This window comes from Triturus cristatus, chromosome 1_1, assembly GCF_964204655.1.
Source record: "Triturus cristatus chromosome 1_1, aTriCri1.1, whole genome shotgun sequence".
Taxonomy (NCBI): Eukaryota; Metazoa; Chordata; class Amphibia; order Caudata; family Salamandridae; genus Triturus; species Triturus cristatus.
This window is the reverse complement of record NC_140579.1, coordinates 1,150,739,946-1,150,748,865: the sequence shown is the minus strand read 5'-3', so window position 1 is coordinate 1,150,748,865 and position 8,920 is coordinate 1,150,739,946.

Below are 8,920 nucleotides of genomic sequence, written 5' to 3'. Positions count from 1 at the left end.
CTGTCACAATGGAATTAAATGGCCACTCATATTAGGAACCCCTCCTGAGAATGAGATCTTAGGCTTAGACAAGTGCAAGTTACTCCAGCACCAGCACCATAAGGACTCCCTGAATTACGTAATTGTAATTGTATTTATATAGCGCTTACTATCCCTGACGAGGCAAATTAGTATAGTGAAATATGAAAGTAATTTGAACGGTGGATATGTTAGTCTGTTATTTTGATCGAGAAGGATAGTGGAAGGAAAGAAAAGGGAAAGGTTTGCATTTTTATAGCGCTTTCTACCCCTGATGAGGTGTTGAAGCACTTTTTTGGCATGTCGCAGACTACTCGGGAAGCCATAAAGGATTAGTGGGGAATTAGTATAGGGAAATAAAAAATTAAATTGAGTGGTGGACATGTTAGTCTGTTATTTGGATTGAAAAGGAATAGAGGAATAGTGGAAGGATAGAAGAGGGAAGGGTCTAGATTCTGTTCTTTTTCCTGGAGTTCAGACAGTAGGAGGGGGTTTGGGATGAGTAAAGGGGAGGTGGAGAGGGAAGAGTCAGAGGGAGGGGCTTAGAAAGGCTTTTTTGGGATAATAGTAAAAGAGGTATTAGATGATTCTAGGAGGGGTAGAGGAGGGAAGAGTCTAGAAAGGGTTATTTTGGGGATCATAGTAGTGGTATGGGATGAAGGAGATAGTGGAGTAGATGATATATTGATGGAGGTATAGGGAGAAAAATAGGGTAGTGCACTGGAAAGAGTAGTAGAATGAGGTTTGAGATGAGTCAGAGATTTGAGGTAGAGGATATATTGAGAGTGATATAGGGTGAGAAATAGGATAGTGCATTGGATATGCTGAATTAGAAGCAAAGTAATAAATATATAGATACATAAGTACATGGAAGGTATATATATGCATAAGGAAGGTAATATATGTAGATTAAAGTCACTTTTAATAAACTCTGGCTTTCAAGTGTTGTTGTACTTTAAATTAATTTATTTGTTTGTATTTTTTGTAATTTAATAGTGAAGCAATTGTAGATTAATAGTTATGATAAACTATTCATTTATTTATGCTGTCACCTATATCCATGTTAAAGCATAGAATAATGTAACTATAAGTTATATGTACATTTTTTAAGCAGAACTAAGGAATATTTATATTTTAAAAACAAAATTATTATTAAGGCACCCTGTTTGCCGTTTTAATTGATTTTTACAGATGAATACAGACAGAAAACAATTTATTTTCCTGTCTGTATTTATAAAAGCAGAAAATGGGTTGTTGTTGAGTGATTCTATATACTGTCTGTCGTGACTGCCAGGCCAATAGCTGTGCAGATTGACCGGCAAGGGGATTAAAAAAAATATCGGGATTTTAGTAAAGATCCTTAAACAGCAGTAGATTTGCACAACCTTGAAAATAAAATGTACATATTTGCTTACAAGTGCAAATTTCACCATCTGAGTGTGTATATATCATTGAAACCTGTCAGGTGTTCAGGCATGAGGGCACATTAAATGGTTAAATAAATGCAGAAATATACACATTTCAGAATACCTAAAATAAATATGGATAAATACAGGTAAAATTAGCAAAAAATAAATATGGATAAATACATACGTAAATAACAAATATATAAATACCATAAAACCGGGAGCCCTAATTATTATACGTTTATACAAACCAAAACACATATGTAGATACATATCCATAGCCCAAATAAATGCTTAGATTACAGAGTTATATGCTGTATATTTATGTTTGCCTATGGTGGTTATGTGGGGAAGAGCCAATTTTTGAGTAGTCTTCTGAAGATAAGGTGGTTATCCGTGGATCTTATGTTTGGGGGTAAAGAGTTCAATAGTTTGGCTCCTTGAACAGAGAAGAATGTGCCACCCATGTTTTTTTTCTTGTACAGTGGGATTTTGAGGCGAGGTGCCACTCTAGAGTGGAGGCTACTTTGTTAAATATAATTTGTAATTTAATTCCTGATGAAGAGCGGTCCTGTTCCATGTATGGCTTTGTGGGTGATACAAAGCAGCTTGAATGTGGCTCTTCTGGCAACTGGTAACCAATTCAGGGCTTATAAGGCAAGGGAGATGTGGGCTTGTGGCTTTATATGAAAGAGCAGTCTGGCAGCAGAGTTCTGAATCCATTGTAGTCGATTCATAGTTGTTAAAGGTGATCCGTGGTAGAGGCTGTTGGCGTAAGCGAGTTTGGACAGAACAAGAGAGATGGTAGCCTGGACCTTGTGTGGAAATCCCAGATGGGGGAAGATGCGTTGCAGAATTTTTTATAGTAATGAAGTGTGATCTGCTAGTTTGTCCACTTGGGCATTCATTGATAGCTTGGAGTCCATGGTCATTCCAAGGTTTTTTACTTCCTTTGATACTTTAGGCGTGTTCCCAGATCATCAGGCCAGGCGGCGAGTGGGTCATATTTTTTCCAATCGCCACACGTGAGTTTTTCCGTTTTGGAAGCATTCAATTTGAGATGGCTCCATGCCATCCATTGATCCACAGCTCTGAGACAACTGAAAATTTGTGAGTTTTCAATGTCTTTGGGGCATTCCAGTTGAAGGATTATTTGCGTGTCATCTGCATAGTTATAGCACGTGTGGTGAAATTGATTGATCAGTGCCGGTAATGACTTCATGTAGATGTTGAATTTTTTGCTTGTTCGTGCTTTCAAAATGCATGTTTGTGAGATATTTCCCCCCGAGCATGCAAACAGCATTCACGAACAGGAAAAAAGCATCGCGAACGGGCAGAACAAGCAATTCCGCATGTTCGTGGAACTCTGCGTGCTCGTGGAGATTTTTTACCATTTCGCAGAGCTTTGCGTAGCACGACTATGCAAATTCTGCCCACCCCTAGCCTTGAGGCGCCCCTACTTTTGTGAAGTACGGTTTGGACGAGAAACGGGTGTATGGATGACATTTGTTCAGTTGTGAAGGTCCCTCTATGCCTGCTTCGTAGATTCTTTCTATCAGAGTGTCATGGTCAACCGTTCCAAAGGCAGCTGAGAGGTCCAAGAGAAGTAGCGCAGCAACCCCGTTGTGGTCAACTGTATTCTTCAGGTCATCCCAGATGACAATAAGGGCAGATTCTGTGCCTCTCCCTGGACGGAATCCGGTTTGGAGTTCTAAAAGTATGGCATTATCTTTAATAAATTGTGACATCTGGGAGAATGCTGCTCTTTCTATCAGTTTGCCCAGTAAAGGTCCATTTGCAATCAGTCTGTAGTTGTCGGGGTTCAGTGGGTCCAGGTTTGTTTTCTTCAGTAATGGGCATATGTATGACTTTTTTAGTTCTTCTAGAAATATCATGTTAGTTAAGGAATTGTTGATGATTCTTCTTACTGGTGTGGAAGCAGAGGTTGTTAGAAGGATTCTCTTGAAGGTTTGTGTTGGACAAAGGTCAGAAGGGCTGCGGGCAGACCTGCTTGCTTTGACCAGGCCCAAAAATTCATTGTGTGAAATTTGTTAGAAGGAATGGAGAGGCTGGGTTAGAGCATTCTTGGATTGTTGTTTTGGAAAAAGGTCGGTGCTGGTGCTTTTTCTTTGTTTTAAATATGAGTCCAATGTGTCTTCTTTGGCTTCAATGTGTCTGCTTCGGCTGTGTAATGATTTGACAGTATGTCTGTGAAATCTTGAGTAACAGGATGAGCTCCTTCTAGGCAATTTGGTTCACATAATTCAGTGATAATTTAATAGAATTCTTTATTTGCGCATTTAGCATTTTGAATTCTGTCTGAATAGTACCTTTTCTTAGCTTTTTTGATAGCTGACTGGTATAATAAAAATTTCTGTAGGTGAAGTTTGTCTTGATTGGTGTTTGTTTTGAGCCAGGTACATTGCAGCTTTTTAATTTGTTGTTTTATTTCTGTATTTCTCCACTCCTGTACCAGCATGCTTTAATATCCTGAATCTCATATTAAAGGGGTTCCCCTGATTAGGACAAATAGAAACCTTGCTAGGGAACCTCCTGGATCTTATTTTTAGGTCGAGCCTAGCGTTGCAGCACATGCGCTGCTCGCTTTGCAAGGCATGCAGTATTCAGTATAGTGGAAGCTCCGCCCACTCTCCTTGGCTTTGGTCCTAAATGCTGCCTTCGGATTGGTTTTAGGCTTGTTAGTCCCTCCTCATGATGCTCATGTCGCCATTTGTATCCTTCCACGGCTACTGGCCCCATTACTCCGAACACTATTTTGTTCCCTGTTCCCCCGCCCCTTCCGCAGTCCATGACTTCTCGGCCCTCCCTCTCCCCCCACTCCCGTTCATACCTTTCCGCCCCCCACACTCCCATTTTCAATGCAATATATCTCACGTAATTGCGAGTCCTATTGCCTTGCAAATGCTTGTTTGAGGTCGTGTTCCTTTGTACTTGAGCCGCTCATACAATTGTGCGTGTCATTTTGTGGGCGGTGCTTGGTTTTGGATCGTTTTCTCCATGGTTTCTGTGGCTCCACGTACGTGATGAGGTCTTGAAGCGAGCCCGCGTCGTGTACCGTGCGCCGAGTTTAATTCCGTTGGGAAGACTGTTTTGTTGTGGCTGTAGCAGCGAAGGTAAGAGGAGAATAAATCTTCTTTGATACCCCTGTTTTGGTATTAAGTTGCTCACATCCTACCTTAGCCAGAGATACCCAAACAGCGGCACAGCTACAAACTCTTATTCTGTACTTGATTGCAACAGATGCTAATTTGAGTTGTGGTTTAGTTTGCCAAATATCTTTTTTTGCCGATACAGTGCTAGCTTTTAACCCATTTCCAAGACTTGCTTAATGGGACTCATATTATTTCCTAAAAACAGGATGTGGCTCTTCTCGTGTGTGATGCAATTAGCAGCCACAGTGGGAGGCGCACTGACTATCTCCAGCTTCCACCGACTGTTGCAAACAACATGTGACAGGCGTGGATCTGCTGTCGTCATCCGGACAGCCAGTAGCACAGCTTCTCAAGTAAGATACACCCTGCCTCTTCCTTATGAGATGTACCTGGGAGGCTGAATAGGGGTTTTCATGAGTGTTTAGGTCTGTAGACTCCATTGCTTGCTTGTCATCATTTCTAGACCATCATGCGTCCAAACGAGAGGGTTTTACCAAACCCGTACCCTCTACCTTCCAACCCCATAGTCACCGTTAGCTCTAGAGCTCGTGCCTTCTGGCCAGGCTAGAAGGTGGGTGCACAGACCCAAGCAGACCGTGGGTCATATATCCGGGTTTCCATGATTAATCACTTTTTAAACATATCTCTAACCCCCTTTCACAATTGGACCCCAGTGTTCATAAATACAGCATGTTTATACTATAATACGGTTGTATTTTGCTTCATGTTGCCATTATTTGTTGTCTTCAGGTTTTCGTTCCTGTTATCCAGTTTGTGACTTGCACCTGTCATACTGAAAAATACAGGTCGAATCCTTGGTCTAGAGTTTAGATAACAGATATCACTACTGATATAAGGTAATCGTCACAACTTGTAAATAAGTCTAAATTGCAAGTTGTAATACTATACAACTGACAGAAGTAGGGTGACTTGTTTGCTTCCAGAGTTGTATGTTGTATTTTTGTAATTTCTATGGCGTTGTAACTAGCAAAGTGTAACACAGGCGAAAACAATTCTGTTTAGCTAGTGTTTTGGGTGAAATAATTCTCGGTGTAATGCGAGCCCGCTGGTGAAAAAGACTGAGGTCCGGAATTGCAACTCTTTGCAGCAACGCCGCTTGGAAATGTGCGGTATCAATGTCGGCTCTGGGCTCCATCATTTCGCATCACAGACTGATGTAAACACTCTCGCAAGTTTAGTACATTTTGTGCCCGCATTGGTGTAAAGAAAATAAGGCGCAGCTGTCTAGGTTTTTGTGACTGTTGTATGTAAACCTCTGGGTAAGAACATTGTTTAGGCGTGGGAATCCCGGGAAGGAATCCTCCATACCCGGTGCAGTTACTTGAGTCAGGTAATGCTTTACCAGTAAATGCTTCCTAGGTGACTTGTCTCATCTAGTTGACCTTCTTTGATGCTATTAATTTCGAGGTTGTTGTGAAAGTTGGAATATGGGGCGGTCGCTAAAGCATCACTTGTCTCTGTTCATTTGGGAATGCATTGTTGCTTTTGCTTCTACCCGCCTAACCTCTGCATGTTACTGGTGCCCTGGAAGTTATTTATTGCCAAGAGTCCCAGTCGTGCACACCTTGTGCTCTTTGCCTTTTATTTAATATGCCGATATTCTTGGCTGTTAATATATTATCTTTACATTGTGGATTTGTAATTGAAAATGTATGGATATTGAAGTCGTCATTTTGTCTTATGTCTTGTTGGCTTAATAGGGATATGCAATATTCAGTCGGTTAATATAATGTGACTTTAATGTAACTGGTATTTTTCCAAACTGGGGAAAATGATATCCATAATCGGGATCTGAAACCTGGTCTGTAAAGGCTTCTGTGTCCCAACCAGTGGCGGACGGTGACATTTGAAAGTGGTGAAGGGCAAAAAATGTTTGGCATACTTCAGCATAGTGAGCGAGCGTAGCGAGCGAGCCCGAACAACCTAAGGGGGGTTGGGGGGGGTTCTCCCCCCGAGAAAATTTTGAAAAAAGAGTGGAAAAATGGTGCATTTTCAAGCAAATTTGAGAAAGCAGAAAGGTTAATAAAGCAATGAAGAAAGTGCAGTTATTACAGTAATAAAGAGATCATGTCATATAACATAGGTAGCTGCTTATTCAGTATAACCACAGAGCTTCATAACAGACTTTGAGATATAATGCATTTCTGAGTACCTCACAGGTGTTTTTTATTTAACAAACAACTAAACAGGTGGTCGGAAACTAGCAGCATTGAACATACATATGTTTACTTTTTGTATCTAAAATCAGCACGTCTGTCTTTAAGAGCAGCAAACTTTTCAATTACTCAGAGATATTTTTAACTAACTTTCTCTCTATAGAGAGCATTGCCAAAGCATTCAGTCTTTCCTGAAGCATGGTGTTTCTAAGGAATGTCTTAATCCTCTTTAAGGCGGAAAAAGATCGTTCTGCCTCTGCTGTTGTCATAGGAGTGGTTATGACAATTTTAAGTAAAGTCACTGTCTCTGTAAATGTCTTTTCCATATTAAGTTTATGAATTAAAGTCAGTAAAGCCCTAGCATCTCTGGCATTTCGGTACACAGGCACTGAGTACAGTACAGTCAGCTCACTTTTGAGGTCCTCTTGGTTGAGCATAGGATAAGCTTCCCCAGCCTCATGCAGAGCATGCTCAGGAAAGGATTCACCATATTTTGCAAAGTTTTGACTTTCCAATAATGCGGCACTCACCAAATGTTTTGTGAAAGCAAAACGTTCTTGTGCATGCACAATTACAATGTCACATATCTCCTTTGCATTTCGGACCAGAGTGATTTGATGTTTTTCCTGTGGTTTGCAAAAATTGAAGCCTCTGGCAGTTTGCTGTCTAAATTGTCAACCTCATTTCTCACTATGCTTATGCGCTCGACAAACATAGCGGTATTTCTTTTCACAGAGACAGTATCGATCTCTCGTGCTTGTAACTGATTGTATACATTTTCGACAGCTGACATTATGTCTTGAAATAAAAACAGAAAGAATTGAAACTCTCTATCTTCTAGTGTTCTAGCAAAGCCACGGGCTTCACTTTGAGTTTTGAAATCAAAGGTTTCATTGACTTCTATATTATGAACACATTTCACAAGGTCCTCCCTATATTGATATATTAGTTGGACTGTACGTATGTTAAAGTTCCAACGAGTTGAGGATCCCCTTGGAACCCTTTTGTCCACAATCTCCTGAAGTGCTTCCGTTCTTTTTGGGGAACGTGAGAAGAGTGCTGCCATGCCTCCTACATCGTGAAAGAAAATTCGTGTCTCGGAGATCTTTGATACTGCCTGCTGCATAATAAGATTAAGTTGGTGGGCGTAACAGTGCACGTAATGAGCATAAGGGTACACATCTCTAATTCTTTTCTGTACTCCACCAAGGCTTCCACTCATTACGGACGCACCATCATAGCTTTGTGCAATAAGTTTTTTTTTTTGGTGCACCTCTGGAAAAATGAAGTTCAGTTGACGCAGTATAGCTGCAGTAATGGTTTCTGCAGTAGAGTCTCTTAAATGAGTGAAACCATAGAACCTCTCCACAACATTATTGTCATTGTCCAGGTACCGAAAGACTAATACGGACTGTGTTTGTGTGGCCACATCAGTGGTGTCATCAGCCTGAATAGCCACAAAGTCTGTGTTTTGGAACTCTTGGACAATATGGCTTCTCATAATTTCGAGCATACACTCAAGGAGTTCATTTTGTATAGTTTTAGAGGTGCCCTTAAAGACTGTAGCAGTTGCTAAATGTGCTTCCATTTCCTTGTCTATGCTTGCTATTAAATCCACAAGGCCTTTGAATTTTCCTGGATTTGTGGAATCTTCAGATTCATCATGGCCTCGCAATGCCAGTTCAAAAGCACCACAGAAACGAATGCAATCAATTATTTTTGATAGTATGTGCCTATTCCGATCAACTGCTTCATTGTGTTTCTGTATTGTTTGGCGGTATGCACTGTTTATGTGCTGCTCAATCGGTGTGTCTGCCAACATTCCCAGTCTTGTTACGTTTTCCATATGCTTTCTTGTGTGTGCATGCTTTTTGATTTTTTCAGACAGATGCTTCAAGTCTATCACTCCTTCTCTTGTCCAAGGAAAATCAAAATTAAACAGCAAGCAGGGGAAGCAGAACAGTTTGTTTCTTGACGGACACCCTGTAAGCCATTCAGCTTTTGTGTACCAGGTGTTTGAGAATGTACGTGTGTACAATTTTCCTCTGTCCTGGGTAACTTGTTGTAGTTGTAGGTCTGGCCGATCAGGTCCTAATCTCTTTATATGTAGTTTATCTTGTAGTGGCCGTGCATGGAATGACCGTGT